At 43.6% G+C, this 19,238-nt stretch overlaps 1 protein-coding gene and 1 non-coding gene across 2 annotated transcripts in view; both read left to right on the plus strand.

Annotated features, from left to right (window-relative positions):
• Positions 1-19,238, plus strand: part of LOC124596652 (rap guanine nucleotide exchange factor 6-like) — a 474,460-nt gene that overhangs the window by 335,927 nt on the left and 119,295 nt on the right. The gene's annotated exons all lie outside the window — the stretch shown is intronic.
• LOC124554862 lies at positions 1,171-1,274 on the plus strand. The gene has a single exon (XR_006968479.1). It is a non-coding gene; the product is annotated as a U6 spliceosomal RNA (small nuclear RNA).

The raw sequence follows: 19,238 nt of genomic DNA on the forward strand, positions 1-19,238 counted from the left end.
TTAATATATACTCCGAATTTTTCTTTTGTTTCCTTTACTGCTTGCTCAATATACAGATTGAACAACATCGGGGAGAGGCTACAACCCTGTCTTACTCCCTTCCCAACCACTGCTTCCCTTTCATGTCCCTCGACTCTTATAACTGCCATCTGGTTTCTGTACAAATTGTAAATAGCCTTTCGCTCCCTGTATTTTACCCGTGCCACGTTTAGAATTTGAAAGAGTATTCCAGTCAACATTGTCAAAAGCTTTCTCTAAGTCTACAAATGCTAGAATCGTTGGTTTGCCTTCCTTAATCTTTCTTCTGAGATAGGTCGTAGGTCAGTATTGCCTCACGTGTTCCAACATTTCTACGGAATCCAAACTGATCTTCCCCGAGGTCGGCTTCTACCAGTTTTTCCATTCGTCTGTAAAGAATTCGCGTTAGTATTTTGCAGCTGTGACTTATTAAACTGATAGTTCGGTAATTTTCACATCTGTCAACACCTGCTTTCTTTGGGATTGGAATTATTATATAAAATGGCGTATTTATTATTCCGCTGCGTGTACTATAAAGTCGCCTCGCTGTTGAGTTTTTATATTCGAGCCAACAGTTCCTCTGCCTACTCCGGAGCAACTGGCAAGGTTACGAGCAACGAGTGAGCTTCATACACGTGCTGACTGCCTATAGCTGTAGCGTACAATGCTTGACAATGTGTGGAGGCGGCTTTTATTTGGCTGTGGATGCCGAACGGTGTTTGTAGAAGGAGGGGTAGTGGTGTAACCGAATAATAATCGCTGCGAGTGTGCCGCGAGAGATCTCGAGGCTCGTGTGTTTAGCCGGCAGACCCCGACGTGACGTGGGAGGTGAGTGTTGACACGCAGAGCCGGCGAGGCGCGTCAACACTGGCTGCTAGTATACGCGGGCTCCGGGTTTCGGCTGCCTGAGCCGCCGGCGTCCAGCAGTTAACAAGCGCCCGGTTTACGTGTGGCGCTACGCGGCGCGGCGCTCAGTTTACGGATGAAACTCGTGGACAGAACGGGCCCTGACGTGTGCCCACGAGCATACGGCTGTCCAGCTAATTCTGGCCCGCCGCGTCTGCTCTGAAAACTTAGCGGGCTGAATCGGCGCCTCTGCTACAAAACGGTGAAACACACAGCAGAGGGTCCGCAGCTCGTGGTCTAGGGGCTGTACCCCCTTCGGCAGTACACTCACTAAAGTTGCAACGATACAGAGATTAGCATGGCCCCTGCGCAAGGATGACACGCAAAATCGTGAAGCGTTCCACATATAATAGCCGGCACGGTAGTTCAGCGTGTTCGGTCAGAGGGTTCGCTGCAATAAAAAAACTGAGAGAACAGATCAACGAAAAACCCGAATGGGTGTCATCGGACGTCTGCCCCGAACAAATTCAACGAACAATATAGACTAAAATGAGCTCAACAAAAAAGTGGGCTAACTTTGCTGCTTCTGGATCACGGAGTCCCGGGTTAGATTCCCAGCCGGGTTTGGGATTTTCTCAGCACGGGAACCGGGTGATTGTGTTGTCCTCATCATTTTGTGAGAGCGACTAGATTGGATTGTAAAAAGAAAATGGACTGTGTAAAAATTGTGACACCGATTTGGCGCTGATAACTGCGCAGGTGAGCGCCCCACAAACCCATCACATCATCTTCATCCATCATATCAACAACACACCTGAGGATGTAAGGATGGCACGCTCCTCCCTATTACCACAACCACCACCTGGTTAGTGTCTCCTGAGAGCTAAAGTTTATCAACTGTGCGTAGTTCAAATGTGGGTGAATTCCTAACGAACCAGTCATCGGACCCTACTTTTACACACTACTTAAACAAACTTAGGCTAAAACACACACACACACACACACACACACACACACACACACACACACACACACACACACACACACACGCGCCACAAAAGGAGGACTCGAACCTCCGGCGAGAGGGGCCGCGCAATCCGTGACATGGCTCCTCTAACCGCGACACTACATCCAAATATCTGTTAACTCTTAATCTGTCGTGCCGTGGTATCCAGGATGCTCTAAAAGTGACGCTATCTCACGGAAGGATGAACTTTTCCTTCCAGATACACTCTTCCTTCAAGTGAGGAGGATACGGTCTACACATTAGTTTTATCGTTCGCTACAAAGAGAGATTCTTGGGAAACGTTACGAACGTTCCCCCCCCCCTCCCCTCCCCCCCCAAAAAAAGAACATTCACGAGAACTATGTCCACTCCATCACCATAGCAAGACCATACAGGGTTAGACACTACATCAATTTAGAATGGCATCCAACAGGAATTGCATTGAAATACTGAGGTCAGAACGTGATGGGGTAGCGATATGACATAAGCAGATGGCGGTAGTATCGCATATACAAGTTACAGGACAGTAAAGTGGCGGAGCTCTCATTTGTACTCAGGTGATTCATATGAAAAGGTTTTCGACATGATTATGGCTGCGTAACGGTAATTAAGACCTTGAACATGAGGTGGTAGTTGGAGCTAGACGCATGGGACATTCCAGTTCGGAAATCGTTAGGGAACTGAATACTCAGAGGTCCAGTGTCAAGAGAGTACCGAGAGTAACAAATTTCAGGCATAACCTCTCACCTCGACAACGCTGTGGAAGACTGCCTACACTCAACGACCGAAACCAACGGCTTTTGCGTAAAGTTGTCAGTGCTAACAGACGACCAGTGCGTGAAATAAGCCCCGTGGGACGAAAATTTCCGCTAGGACAGTGTGCCGAAATTTGGCGTTAAGTGGGCTACATAGTAGACGACCGACGCGAGTGTCTCGCTGGCAGCTCGACATCGCCTGCACCGCCTACCCTGGGCTTGAGTATCGGTTGGACCCTGAACTGGTAAACCGTAGCCTCGTCAGGTAAATCCAGATTTCAGTTCGTAAAAGCTGAGGGTACGCTTAGCATATGGCGCAGACTCCACGAAGCGATGGACGTAAGTTGCCAGCAAGAAAGCGTGCAAGCTGGCTGGGTCTCTGGTCCAACTGAACTGACCATTGACTGGAAATGGTTGTCTGGTTTCTTGGAGACAATTCGCAGCCGTTTGTGGACTTCATGTTCCCATGCCAGTGCGCTATCTCAATGTGCCACAGTTTTTCGCGACTGGTTTGAAGAACGTTCTGAACAATTTGAACGAGTGATGTGGCCACTCACATCGCTCAACATCAATCCCACCGAGCTTTTATGGGACATAATCAAAGGGTCAGTCCGTCCACAAAATCCTGCACCAGCAGCACTTCGGCAGTTACGGACGGCTATAGAGGCAGCATGGCTCAGTATTTCTGCAGGGAACTTACCGCGACTTATTGACTCCATGCCATGTAGAGGTGCTGCACTACGCCGGGCAAACGGTGGTCCGACACTATATAAGGTAGTATCCCATGACTTTCGCCACCTTGGTGTATATTACATGGGCGGTAGATGTCATCCTTTCTCCGCACAGCGAGATGTTAATGAAGGAATCTAAATACTTCATCCTGTGCATAATCTTCACTGTTAATGTTCCGTAACGTAATAGGTGATTCCGTGATGACCTCCGGAGCTTTCAGGTATGATGGAGTCCGGAAACGACAGAATGGAAAGTTAAAAGCGAAAACCGCTCAGACACCTCTGACAGTGGAAATACGTACCGGTGCTGTTGTTAAGATCGTGGTGTAGGAAGCTTTCAGAGATGGTATTATGGCGCAAAACAAGACAAATGTCTAGTAAACAGGGACTGTAAACAGCATTTCTTAAACCTTAAACTGATACATTTACCCATCTCCATCATCCCTGAAAGTTTGTACATAATGAATGGAAGTAATGAATCCGTCTTTCCTTTAACCCTATAATGGATAGCTGGCTGTGCTTCCGAATTCCATTCACGGGACACTTGCGTCCCAATGGTAAATATGCTACAGACTGTTTAGAGTCTAAAATCATCGCGTAAAAGCAAAATTTTTATTCCATGTTAAATTCACTGAGCATGACTTAAAGGTCAAATGCGAAACGCATCTGGAACGTAAATAAATATTTATTACAGCAAAAATCTTGTTAATTCATAACACGAATATTCACGTGTATGTACTCGAGTGGAGGATCCTGAAACAAAATCAGCTGTCTTACTACGTACGAATTATCACGCTGATAAAGACTGTGTAGCCACTTGCAGCATTTCACACCAGGTTCGTTTGAGCGTTGCAAGTGGGTTCACGCGCATGCGCAGAGCTGAAGTTGCGTATGAGCAGCGCCTTCACCCGCTTCTGGCTACTTGAAATAGAGCTGTTAGTATATGAACAGTAGCAGCAAGTAGCCAGGTTCTAACGGGAAAAGTTTTTCTGGTGCGCCCAAACTGCCAGACTGGCGCATGTGCGGAGCAGTCAGAGCTGTAGTGAGGGGTAGACTACACGTGACCCGTGTTTACGTTTTGTCATTTGCTGTTTCCTCTTCGTTTACAGCTCACACGTCAAATGAACGCAAAACGGATTTCTGTGGTTGTAAGCTAACAGGTGAAATTAAAATACTTGCACATAATCACGGAAGACTGTCATTACTTTCAGTTTCCCGATATTATTTTATTTCCAAGCTATTAACAATAACACACGAAGGATCTTGCAGAACAGAAGTTATTTTTAAATAATTTTGCCTGTTATTGATCTTTTCGTTTAGAATAAATTGACTGTCTCTGCGGGAGTGTTTCATTGCACACTACAGTCTAGTTTCAAATGTTCGCTCTATTTCAGGTGCCCATTTTCATTTCCCGGCACGTACGCCATTATGCAATAATAAAGGACCAAACATGAGATAACACGGTATTGGTACCCCATGAAAATCGCCATATCGAAAACCACACTAAAAAAAAACTTAATTCCAGGTGAAATGAAATGAAGTCCCATGCTTCTTTACAGATCCGCACCGCTTTACTAGGCAAGGTCCTAGTGGAGGTGGTTTGCCATTGCCTTCCTCCGACCGTGATGGGGATGGATGATGGGGATGGATGATGGGGATGGGGATGGATGATGGGGATGATGATGATGATGATGATGATGATGATGATGATGATGATGATGATGATGATGACGACACAACACCCAGTCATCTCGAGGCAGGAAAAATCCCTAACCCCGCCGGGAATCTAACCCGGGACTCCGTGCTCGGGAAGTGAGAACGCTACCGCGAGACCACGAGAAGCGGACTAATTCCAGGTATTTCAGTGTAAATCGGGACATTAACCCCAGGACACTAAGGGGAGGGGAGGGGTGGGGAGAGGAGGAATTTTAAATTGCTGATAAATCATCGAAAAGTTTTCTATTTCATACTTTATTCAAATGAAGTCACAATTAATAGGTTATGCATTACTTAATTACCATTTTTATTTTTCTTGTTTTATACCCTTCTGTAGTCCTAAGTTTTACACCTATTAGTTACCTGGGGTTAAGCCGAATTACGCTTCTGAGTGTGTTTCACCAGATTCCGATGCTGTCGGAGTATTCCGATGTCCTGTTCCTTTTATTACACAGTATAAGGTCGCTCAAATGGTCATGAAAATAACGTATTCTCCTTAGTTCTGATGTATACAAGCAGCTTTTTATTTTTGCAGAAAATATGTATTCTTTCATTATAGGTGTCTGCAGTGCTGTGTATATGTAAACGTTATTGAAATGGCCTCGGAACAATGTTGCAGGGTGGATAACCTGACCACGATATTACCGCATTCGACCTCTCGCGGCCGTTGTCAGAAACCCGCGGTGACGTTAGACAAGTACAGTGGTGACTAGGGAAATTCATTGCATTGTGAATGTCTTCAGGAAAATTGCGCACGCGCTATTAAGTAGTTTGCCGTGCCCATGTCAAGTATCACCATAAAAACTTCTGATAAAGCGACTGAAGCTCCCTCACACCCAGGTGAAATAATATTGTGGTCAACTAATACTTGAAGCAGTAGAGTCTAGTTTTGATGTATTACGTCAAAGACTGCTTCCTTATTCTGCGTTCATTTGGATAGGGGATGATAAAACCGTTTCTCTAAGTACATTAAATCCGTATGTCCCGTCCGAACAACATGCCCGAATAAGCACGAAATTTCAGACAGAAATGCAACGAAAACCATGTGAGCAGGAAAAAAAAAAAAAAACTGAGCACGGGCTTCCTTCGTCATCGCAGTTGCTCATGGGCAGTAACGCCTGTTTTCTGGCGCTCCCCGGTAACTTCTCAAATGAACCTATCGTGAGATATAACGGGCGTCGGAGTGTGCGCGTGGACGTGTTGTAGCGCGCGTGTGTTTTGAGCAGGTGGAGGTGGATAAGGACAAGGCAGCGAGTCGGGGGCAGGTGTCTGGCTGAGAGCTGTGCTGGCCGGAAGTGGGGGCCGCCTCGCCGGAAGCCGTCTGCCTCCTGCTGCTGCTCGCTGCCCACAATGGGCGCGACGCGAGCCGAGCTGTGATAGGGGGAGGCTCGACTGACTCACTGGCGGACAGCTACCTCCATCCAGCAGCCAGCGGAGGAGGCATTGTTCCGCGCACAGACGTAAATTACTGGACTGGCAAAGACGCTCCTTCACTGAAGCCTGACGTATGGTGAGGTAAGATAGGGGCCTTGCGAAGTTCGTGAATGATGCTACTACGATTTTCTAAATCGAAATGACTTACGCTTTACGAGATGGTCTGAACAAATTCTGCAGTTGAGCAACTATTTGCGTACTACTTGAGTCTGTCTCTCTCTCTCTCTCTCTCTCTCTCTCTCTCTCTCTCTCTCTCACACACACACACACACACACACACACACACACACACACACACACACACACACACACACTCTCTCTCTCACACTCACTCACACTTTGAATCGTGTTTGACGAGAACACCGCGTTACGTGTACAAACGTTTAAGCAGACTATAATTTTCGTAAGAACACCTAATGAATAGACACGTGTTATCTGTGGCAAATACAACGTTCTCCTTATAGGAACACTTGCACGACGAGCACACTACTCGAAGGAAAGCCGAAGTTGATCAAAACAGGTAAAATACGTCATTACGCTATGTCTGTTGACACTAGATTTATTAAACCCCTTAAAATATGCATAAGCTATTTATAGACTGCTGGTATCTCATATAAGAGAAACTATAACTATTTAGGCTTCCATACAGTACAAAAGCAAAAAGTACCTAAGATGTTTAGTTACGCTTGCATTGAGTCATGTTCCTTTCTTTGTATCTTCCGTCGGTTGCACGAAAAATTACAGCCAAACACGACGCGTGTATTCACCATTACGTCAAAATTCTAAATGCAACGTAGTCTTATCAGTTTATAACCATTTCTTTGTACACGTCCTTCGCGCTCGTTGCCATATACCGATGATACTGTACATGTTCTTGCCAGTCTACTAATCATCTCCGTGGTTCCACGGCGTAATAGGCAATTCGTCAACATTTTCTTGCAATGAGATCGTCACTGATCTTAGGCTATCTGAATTTAACCATGTAAACTAGAAAGCTATATGTGAAGATCACAGAATTTTAAGCATTCTCTCACATGGAAAATATTAGCAGGACTAATAACCAGACGCATTAAGAAGAGACTTGCAAGGTTGGTGTAAAGCACCACTCTGTTAGTTAAGCGTAGAATACTTCCACATTTGACAGAGTGCCCCAAACTGTCCACTTCAGACGATTTTTCGTAAGAACAATTTTTTTTTACCAGTTTAGCTGAGCACTGTTACGTTAACGGATGGGTTCGAACAGGGGGGATGCTACTGGATGTTCCGTCGTTTCTGCTGTTCGTGTCTTCAGTTTCCGTCTGCCTATCGAGTTTACTATCTTTGCCACTGAACACACTGCGATTCGTAAAGCCGTGGATCAGAATGAAACGTTACTGTGGCCTCAAATTCTCGATCTGCTCTGATTCACTCACTACCCTGCACTACCTTTCAGCATATGTAAGACGTGCAGCCACTTCCTTGGCCAGCACTATTTCCGGACTTGGGTCGAACCGAGCGCGATGGAACGACAACTATTACATGGACTACGTGAACACGTCGAGCAGGCGTGGCGTAACCTATACCATGACGAGGGATAGTATTCGTCCTCCGTATAATCCACTGGAGGCCAAAGAGCGCCTGGGTTGCCACTAGATGGGTCGTTCGCGAACTAACTGGTCCAAAGGAACGGTCTTTCATAGTTCACTTCGGTCGCGGATTTCTACTTATAGTTCCGGGGAACGGAAAACGGTCGGTCTCGTTCCCGCAACGGCATGTCGGCCGGTCTCGTTCCAGCCTCGGTCCCATTCCCTTCGGTCTCGGTCTCGCTCGGGCGGACTCGTCCTTCTTCGCGTGGCCACTTGTCGCAGTTCCACTGCTCATAGTTAGTACAGTATCGAGTTGTTTTTCGTTTTGTTCGCTGCGCACGTCCATTCTAGATCTGTTTCAAACCTTTCTTGAACTCTGAACTTGGGGTTCTTTTCGTATTCTATTCAGCGTCCATGACTGGTATTTAAAATGTATTTCACAATTACGTTCCCGTCGGAGGTTCGAGTCCTCCCTCGTGTGTGTGTGTGTGTGTGTGTGTGTGTGTGTGTGTGTGTGTGTGTGTTTGTCCTTAGGATAATTTAGGTTAAGTAGTGTGTAAGCTTAGGGACTGATGACCTTAGCAGTTAAGTCCCATAAGATTTCACACATACACACACACACACACACACACACACACACACACACACACACATATATATATATATATATATATATATATATATATATATATATATATATACACGTACACAAACACAGCTACGTAAATTACTTAAAAATTACGTCGTATGTAAAACACCTTTTCAGGTAAAAAAAACGGCATATCAGCTTATTTCACTACTTAGATAAACAGCAGAAGAAATACTTCTAAAAATGCAAGAATTTTTTATTATTATACATGCAAAGAAAGTCGGCACGGGACACACGAATGGTCATTTTCGGTCGCTTTTAGATCCAAGGTAAAAGAGCATGTCCATTGTTATGGAAGGTAGACCAACATAGAACCCAATGAAGTCCGCGTTCTATAATCAAGTGTCTGGTGTCACATTCTGTGAAGAGAATAACTTCTACAATATTATTTCAGTGGTACAGGGTGGCAAACGAAAAAATCGGCCCCGAGTACTAGACTGCTCATTGTCGCCTATCTGTCGTCATCTATAGTTTCGAAGTTGTTGTTTGCATTAGCTTATTTGTTATTTCTTCACTGCCTCATTATTACATGTTTATCTTTCCTGCTGCTAGCGGTGAACAAATCCTGCGTAAGTGGCGTGGAGTCTGTACTCGGGGCCTGTTTTTCGTGGGCCACCTTATATTATTTCACTGCGATCAGCCGCATAAAGCTACAGTTGGCTAAACGAAATGTTTCGCAGAATCACGAAAATTACAATTGTGTGTGAGAATTCTGTTATAAATAAAAACTCTGTACTCCAGGGCGGAGGCAAGTGCACCCTCTTGGCGCTTTCCATCTTCAGTCACCTATGCTACTAATTTTCAATTTTTCATAAGAACCGTATACCAAGCACAAATGAACGGTGAACGAGTAAAAATGAACGGATCCCAAAAAAGAGCGATCACCCGTGAACTAGTTTCAAAGGATGCACGAGTTTTCCCATCTCTAGTTGCCACCTGTGGAGGCTACATAGCGTAATGATATGGGTGTTTCAGCGTGGGTCGATACCTGTTACCTCACAACCGCTTGCAATATCGGTTTGTACTCCATATGCACTGTTTAGGCAATGAATCTGGAGTGAGTTGGAAACCTTCAAAAGGTGCACTAGTTTTTTCCGGCAGTGTATATCAGCAGGTTTTGTTCTTTTTTTCTGCCTGTAATTCATTTAAGAGACTATACACATCATGTTATAGAAATGGAAGAGAATGTAGATGAAGATGAAATGGGAGATATGATACTGCATGAAGAGTCTGATAGGGCACTGAAAGATCTAAGTCGAAACAAGGCCCCAGGAGTAAATATCATTAGTATTGGAGGGCAGCGTGGAGGGTAAAAATCGTAGGGGGAGACCAAGAGATGAATACACTAAGCAGATTCAGAAGGATGTAGGTTGCAGTAGGTACTGGGAGATGAAAAAGCTTGCACAGGATAGAGTAGCATGGAGAGCTGCATCAAACCAGTCTCAGGACTGAAGACAACAACAACAACATAGAACTACTGACAGCCTTGGGAGACCCAATCCTGACAAAACTCTACCATCTGGTGAGCAAGATGTATGAGATAGGCGAAATACCCTCAGACTTCAAGAAGAATATAATTCCAATCTCCAAGAAAGCAGGTGTTGACAGATGTGAAAATTACCGAACCATTAGTTTCATAAGTCACAGCTGCAAAATACTAATAGCGAATTCTTTGCATATGAATGGAAAAACTGGTAGAAGCCGACCTCGGGGAAGATCAGTTTGCATTCCGTAGAAATGTTGGAACATGGGAGGCAATACTGACCCTACGGCTTACCTTAGAAGCTAGATTAAGAAAGGCAAACCTACGTTTCTAGCATTTGTAGACTTAGAGAAAGCTTTTGACAATGTTAACTGGAATACTCTTTCAAATTCTGAAGGTGGCAGAGGTAAAATACAGGGAGCGGAAGGCTATTTACAATATGTACAGAAACCAGATGGCAGTTATAAGAATCGAGGAACACGAAAGGGAAGCGGTGGTTGGAAAGGGAGTGAGACAGGGTTGTAGCCTCTCCCCGATGTTATTCAATTTGTATATTGAGCCAGCAGTAAAGGAAACAAAAGAAAAATTTGGAGTAGGTATTAAAATCCATGGAGAAGAAGTAAAAACTTTGAGGTTCGCCGATGACATTGTAATTCTGTCAGAGACAGCAAAGGACTTGGAAGAGCAGTTGAACGGAATGGACAGTGTGTTGAAAAGAGGGTATAAGATGAACATCAACAAAAGCAAAGCGAGGATAATGGAATGTAGTCGAATTAAGTCGGGTGATGCTGAGGGAATTAGATTAGGAAATGAGACACTTAAAGTAGTAAAGGAGTTTTGATATTTGGGGAGTAAAATAACTGATGATGGTCGAAGTAGAGAGGATATAAAATGTAGACTGGCAATGGCAAGGAAAGTGTTTCTGAAGAAGAGAAATTTGTTAACATCGAGTATAGATTTAAACGTCAGGAAGTCATTTCTGAAAGTATTTGTATGGAGTGTAGCCATGTATGGAAGTGAAACATGGACGATAAATAGTTTGGACAAGAAGAGAATAGAAGCTTTTGAAATATGGTGCTACAGAAGAATGCTGAAGATTATATGGGTAGATCACATAACTAATGAGGAGGTACTGAATGGGATTGGGGAGAAGAGGAGTTTGTGGCACAACTTGACTAGGAGAAGGAATCGGTTGGTAAGACATGTTCTGAGGTATCAAGGGATCACCAATTTAGTACTGGAGGGCAGCGGGGAGGGTAAAAATCGTAGAGGGCTACCAAGAGATGAATAAACTAAGCAGGTTCAGAAGGATGTAGGCTGCAGTGCTGCAGTAAGTACTCGGAGATGGAGGAGGTTGCACAGGACAGAGTAGCATGGAGAGCTGCGTCAAACCAGTCTCAGGGCTGCAGACCACAACAACACACATCCTAAATTGTCGCCGGTATCACCACGGTAGGCACGAATGTGGTGAAGGGATGACGAGTGCTGATGATACGCTTGCACAGCACAGCACACGTCACCTCGCCTCGCCTCGGCTCAGGCCAGATTCCTGCTGGCTGGCCGGCAGCCGTCGTAAAGCGGGGCCCCGCTGCTGGCAGACGTGAGCCGACGCCACAAGAGGGCAGCAGCCATTGTCTGCCGGCCGCTGTCTGGCTGCGTGGGCGGCGCGCCGTCGCCTCACCTCTGCTGATTTACGGCGCCAGGGCGCGTCGACGTGCGCGCGGGTGGCGACCGCTCGTCTGGGCACGGGCTGAGCTGGCGCGGCCCGCCTCGTATGGGAGCTCTGCGTGTAGTCCGCCACCATGCGATGGCAGGAGGGAGGGAGGGCGGCCGACAGCCCCACTTAGTGGGCGTCGTGCTTGACCGTTTCCTTTTTTTCACCTTCCCTAACAGCATGTAGAGCAAACATCCTCGGTTCAGGAACTAGTTACTGCGTAGTGGTTTACATTTTTTCTAAAAATTTAGAACATTGAATCCCGATCTCTGAATGTAATACGCTGGGGCGACAAAAGTCACGGGATACCTCCTAATACCGTGTCGGCCCCTCTATACCCGTCCATAACTGCGAAGGTCTTGTGCCAGTGCATGATTTTGTGCACGAAGTACCCACACGATTATGTCTCACAAAATATTCGATGGGATTCATGGCGGGCGAACTGAACTGGGTGGCCAAACCAAGCGCTCGATTTGTCCAGGATGTTCTTCAAACAAGTTACATTGAAAGTATCATAGATAAAAATTATTTTTAAAAGTGATAGTATCTAACCAAAATTGTTTCCTTTTTAATTAGTGGAAGTATCATAGATTGTTCCAAAATAATTATTCAACAAACCTGCATCTGACTGCGAACTTGTTTCTTGCACTCCTCCATTTTGCCGGTAATGTAACATGTATTTGACTCAGCAGTCAAGTTTAAGAGAATAATGCCGTGTGTGCAATGGCATTAAGGTGGTACTGATAAGTTAACTTTGGTACTGATAAGTTAACTTCTGGCCCTGATCTTTACTTGAAAGTCGCGAGCTGTATATGTTCTAATCTCGTGTTTTCTACTGAAAATCTCGTGCTTGTACTCTCGTTAACTTTACTATTACAGAGATCGCCAAAACTTTTTTTTTTTTTAATTGGTCCTGTGCGCAACAAATAACTCACATGGTCTTTGTGCTGCCACTGCTTGATCTGCTGCATTCCATTAGTTAACAAAAACATAAAAAACCTATTATTCATGCTGAGTGCAATGCATGTTCTGTACGGCGGCTCCTGCTGTTGCTGCGGCTGCTGCTGCTTGCTACAATTACATATAATTCGAGAGAAAGGGTTTGGTCAAATCTAAACTCGATAAATGATAACCCAAACACATAATTCTTTTTTTTTTTTCCAAAACTATATTCTGAAAGCGATTCTTTCTCATTCAGTTAACAAAACGCTAGAAGCTCTTTCAACAATCGCTTCGTATGTAAATCTGCCATCAGTGGCATTAAAGCAATATTACAAATTAATCAAACTCTTGAGACAGACTGAAATACTTCTCAGTTGAATACATAGTGAAACAATTCCCTTACAATTACAAAAGAAATCAATGACAAAAATCAATACTTAATCTAACAATGGTTTCCCCTTAAGAATTCAACTCCTATCATTATCAAAATTACCGTCTGCTACTACGCACATACACAAACCCTTTTCTTTAAATTAATAAGCGCGCTGCAAATTATAAAAAATATAAACCAACTACCAAATCATGTGTCGCTGCTGGCGGACACGGCAGTACGGCAGCTCGGCGACGACCCCTCGCCCAACACACGTGCGCATCACAGCAGGCGGGGCTCCTACACTGGCTTCCAAACTGCCACTAACTAACCCGTGCACTGCGAGGCGCGACAACAATATCTTAGATTCCAAAGCTTGTGTATGCGCGATGTAGCCAACCTTTACATCCTAAGAGAGTATTGCCAACTCTCATACTTACTGAAATTATATCTTGACTTCAATAATGCCAGTTGTGCAATGGCATAATATTAGTTATTTGAAATAAATTTGCTCTGATAACTTTAGTTACACGAAAATCGATTTCAAACCATGAACTGCACACACATATATTGCATAGAGAACTCACTTTTTTTACGTTCTTTCATTGGTGGGTAACTTTACTACTCATTTTCATATTCAATACAAGCAAAGGATGTGGTTTATGATTCAGGCTGTTGGATTTAAACACGATGTTGATCTCTTTATATCGTTAAAATTTTAAGTCATACACGAAACTACCATTTCCAATATTTTAGTAGCACGAATCACTCCTACAAAAAATTTACAAAACGCTTACTGCCTCAAACCTTGGACATACAAATCCTAACTCTCAACATTATCTAACAAAAACCATTTTGAAATCATTATATAGCTTCTCCCATTAACGTGCAAAAGTTTGCTCAGTGTAAACTGCACAGCGCGAATTCTACCTTAACGCTGTCACCACACGTCTGCTTCCTCCGGGCACCTATCTGCGACTCAAAAGTTCTTTTTACTGCGCGCGCCCGGCTCCCTTAACCATCAAAGATCCTCATAATCAAAGATATTATACTCATTCCACCTTGCGGTTGGCAATTATCGACTTTATTCCCTGAATCTACCGTGATCAGACCTTAGCACATACCTTTCAACATGGCGCATTGTCATCCGTCAAAAATTCCGTCATTATTTGGGAACGTGAATTCCATGAATAGCTCCAAATGACCTCAGTTGTTGGTTGGACCAATGGACCCAATCCATTTCATGTAAACACAGCCCACACCATTATGGAGCCACCACTAGCTTGACAACTTGGGTCCATGGCTTCGTGGGACCTCAGCCACATTCGAACCCTCCCATCAGCTCTTACCAGCTGAAAACGGGACTCATCTTACCAGACCACGATTCTCTATTAGTGTAAGGTCCGACCGATGTGGTCGCGAGCCTAGCAGAGGCGCTGCAGGCGATGTCGTGGTGTTAGCAAAGGCAGTCTCGTCGGTCGTCTGTTACCATAGTCCATTAACTCCAGACTTCGCCGCACTATCCTAGCGGATGCATTCGTCGTACGTTCCACATTGATTCTGCGGTTGTTTCAGGCAGCGCTGCGTGTCTGTTAGCACTGACAACACTACGCAAACGCCGCTGTACTCGTCCGTTACGTGAAGGCTGTCGGCCACTGCGTTGTCTGTGGTGAGAGACAATGCCTAAAATTTGGTATTCTCAGCACACTCTTGACACTGTGGATAACTGAGTATTGAATTCCCTGTCTCTTTCCGAAACGGAATATCCCATGCATCTATCTCTAACTACAATTCCCCAAGCAAGTGTATTAATTTCCGGCGTGCGGCCTTTTCACATGAGCCACCTGAGTACAAATGACTGCTCCGCCAATACAATGCCCTTTAATACTTTCATAATTGATCGCTTCAGTTGTAAATAATTTTATTGCTTCAAAAGCGTAACCAGTTTCGGGCAAGAGAGCAAAAAGGAAAACAAACTAGAGTCAGAGATTGTGTAAGATGTAAGACGAGTTTGTTACAATAACAATGGGGATTCACTGTCTAGCTATAAATGTGAGGTTGATATGGTCGGGTTAGTCAGGTGTCGCACCAGACAGCCACGAAATATCCTAAGACAAGTGGGGAGTCAAAGGAAGGAAAAAGGAGGGAAATGCTAAGAGAATATCACCGAAGATCGTAAGACAACGTATACCGTGAGGCGCGTGGCTGCCACGCACCGTCAACACTAGACTGGGAAGACGTGACCGCCGCACGTGAAAATCGAATACGGAATGGCCCGATGGTAGAAAGCAGCCGTGCACGAAAACAAGCGACCCAAGCGACCGTCATATTACAAACGGAAGTAAAGCCATCTAGTGGAACTTGACCAGCCCGAACGTTAAAAAATGGTGAATTCATAATGTACAACTGAATAGAAGATGGTAAAAAGTGCATTATCAAAAAGTAAAAATGAGAGTGTTATGTACTTCGCCATAAATAGTAAGTACCCAACCATCTGTTAAAAGCAATACAAAAGGTAAAACTTAAAAATATAAAAAAAGCTGCAAATACGATTAAAATAAACGTAACTACATCAAGTATCCACAAAGGAAGAATAATAATATTTAGGCGACTAAAATTAGAGAGATAAGAAAGAAAAATACAATTTCTTTGAGAGGAATATTGAAGTTTCACCGCTGTTTCAAAGAGAAATAACTATTACACGTGCTACAGAGCGGTTTTCTGGTTAAGGGTAGTTGAAGAGTTCTTATTTAAGCTGTGAATAATTTCAATTTCCTCTAATAAATTAAAGACGCAGTCTTTATGATAACGATGAAAGGTACTCAAATTGATATTTAGGTCAGCAATACAGTGCCCATTAGCTTTCAAATGACTAGATAAAGTGGAGTCAGAATTATTTAGGCCCTGATGTTCCTTGAATCGGATGTTAAAAATGAGCTGTCTGACCGATGTAAAGGCATTAGCAATCGTTACACTATCCATGTAGTGATTGTGGGTCCAAGCTTCATGGTGCCCGTGTTGAAAATCAATTCCGTTCGTCACAATGAAAACACGGGTGTCGCATTTGATAACCACAGAACAGTTTTTTTTTAAAAAATATCAAACCCAACTGTATAAACCTCACATTCATACTTTGACAGTGGAGCCCTACCTACTAATATACCAAACAAGTGTTAAGACTCATACAGTCAATTAACTACAATTACTTCTTTCCCCTTTTCCAGTCTTGTACACCTGAAGATGTCGGCCTTGTAATTGCCTGAGACAGGTCGTGATTATGAACCAATAAAACTATTTACAATTGAAGTGGTTAATCATGTGTGTCTACTATGAAGCTGTTGCGGATGTCCTTCTAACCATATATTATGCAATGAACTGAGCTGATAAATCTGTCTGGAGGAACCAGTGCTATTATGGGCTTACAATGAAAATCCCCCGGAAAAAATAATTGACCAATGTAAGAAACACAACGGGGACCCTAGACTACGTATCTGGTTACTGATTGGAAGTCCTCCAGATTTGTTTTTGTTTCGTTCAAGACAGGAGGTGGTTTCACGGCATTGTGTTCCTAATTATGGCTTTGTGAGCACATTGCACATTTTGAATTGCATTGTGAATATACTGTTTGGTCGCATCTGTAATATTGGACGGAGTAAAATGGTTCTACATTTGTTCCTTTTTCACATAAAACAGAAGCAAATCTTGTCGCATGGTATCCTGTGGACTTGCGTAAATTTTTTACAGCTTACGAATCAATGCAACCCACAAAGAGGAGGTCGTTATAGGGAACACAATGCGATGAAACCAGTTTCTTTGTCATGTCACGACAGATGAATTTCACGTTTTGACATGTGCGACTCTTTCCACTTGATAATGGCCAATGGTTGAAACTACAATATTGACGCTTGCAAATAAATAATTTTACAGGTAAAAGACGACGGCGAAGTCGTTAGCAAAATTGTACTTGGCTGTGAACCCCAGAACGAGAACTTAGTCTTAGTCTTGGTTTTTGATTTCTTGATTATAGCACCTCGCAGGGTACATACTTCACTGCCAGACTGTCAGGCCCACTCGTAAGGTATAAATGGAAAATATTATAGTCTGATCCCGTATTTTCCCGTATTCGAAGTTCACTGGCTGGACAGAAGGAGCGCTATTGTCGTTATATTTTCCGTATCGTAACATGGATATTGCACTTCTTACAATTCATTCTGTGGTGACTAAGTTCCAAAGAATGCGTAGAGATAAAACATCGAGTAACCAACTGTCTAATTCCACGTAGCAATTAACAAAAACTGGAGACAAAACTAGAATATTTTCACCTCAGTTCGCTTCTTAAAGAAAACAACTGACTACTGGATTAGCAACAAAGAATACATTTTTAAATACACTTAGAGGTACTGCGCTTCGCCTCAATAACTTTGAGACAGTTTAGGTCAATGTTGTTGATAATAACTGCAGTAGCCGTATCCTGAAGAAAATCAGTCCAGAATGGATACAAAACACACACTACTATATGGTTAAATTACTCTCCTTTCGTACCTCTTATTCGGTGATCTTTCCACGCCTCCACTTCATACACACATTCTCTTGTGGATTCTACATTTCCCAGAACTCTAAGTTGGGTGGCAGATTTCAAAGTTTTTTGAGCCAATATGTAACAATTTTTCCACAGATCATTAATAAAAGATCTTTCCTCATTTTCCGTTCTTCTACCACCATTCAACAACAATTATAAATTGGTATTCTCCTAACTTATGTTCTAAATTAATATAATGGCGAGAATAAAAAACTATTTACCTCGACCGTTGCTACGTAATTCGCGTTTTTTAATTAGTTTATTTGGATTAAGAGTAAAACATGGCAGCGGTATTCATCTTCAGTCCGAGGACTGCTTTGACCCACCTCTCTACACTAGTCTATCAACTCGCATCGTTTCTACATAAATGCTGCAGCCTAAACCCATACTCTACCCAAGCCTTGGTTGCACTTTACAGTATTTACCACCCACATTTCCTTCCATTTAATAAACCGACGACGACTTGCCTCCTCAGAATGTGTCTTGTCGATCAACCATTTCTTTCAGGTAAGTTCTACCAACACCATTTTTTCCCCTAATTAGATTCAGTATTTCCTCTTTATGCGAGCTACCCAACTAATTTCCGGTGTTCTGTAACGCCACATTTCAAAAACGTACGTTCTCTTCTTGTGTAAACAGTTCATCGGTCACCATTCGCTTCTATAGGAAGCTACACCCAGGACAAAATACCGTCATAAAAGGCTTTGCGAGGATGCTGCCATCAAAGAGTGTGCGTGAATCCTCTCAGAGCCCGTCAGTCAGTTCGACGATTATCCGCAATCTGTAATATATTAGGGTACTGTTACAGGCCGGTTCAGCTATCAGGTAACATCGTAAGTGAGAGAACAGTCTGTTTTGCACTTCAGATGTGTCATACACCACGTCGGCGACTGGGACATCTGCTTGATTGCTCAGAACGCTTGTACATAAATTGTGCAATAAAAAAACGTGTTTTACAAGCATACTCGACCAGTTCAGCGACCATCCAGCGCCAGCACCCGCACCTCCTTCAACGACATACAAATGCCCCATATCCTGCGTACAGGTACCTGAACAACCCCTTCATGTCTGCCCGGGAAAATCGCCGTTCAACCGCCAATCACGTTCCAAGCATTCACGTAATAAATCTCAGAAGCCTTCACGTTATATTTTCAACAACATTGTACTCCTTGTTAACAAAATACTGTTTGAGAAACGCGTTTCTTGCTATTGACAGTCTGCAGTTCATATGGTCTCTACTTTGGCAATCATTTTGCTGCTCAAATAGCACAACCCATTTACTACTTTCAGTGTCTCATTCACTAACACTGTTCCTTTCTTTTTCTTTTTTTGAGCACTATGGGACTCAACATCTGAGGTCATCAGTCCCCTAGAACTTGGATCTACTTAAACCTAACTAACCTAAGGACATCAGACACATCCATGCCCGA

Source organism: Schistocerca americana, chromosome 1 (assembly GCF_021461395.2).
Source record: "Schistocerca americana isolate TAMUIC-IGC-003095 chromosome 1, iqSchAmer2.1, whole genome shotgun sequence".
Lineage (NCBI taxonomy): Eukaryota > Metazoa > Arthropoda > Insecta > Orthoptera > Acrididae > Schistocerca > Schistocerca americana.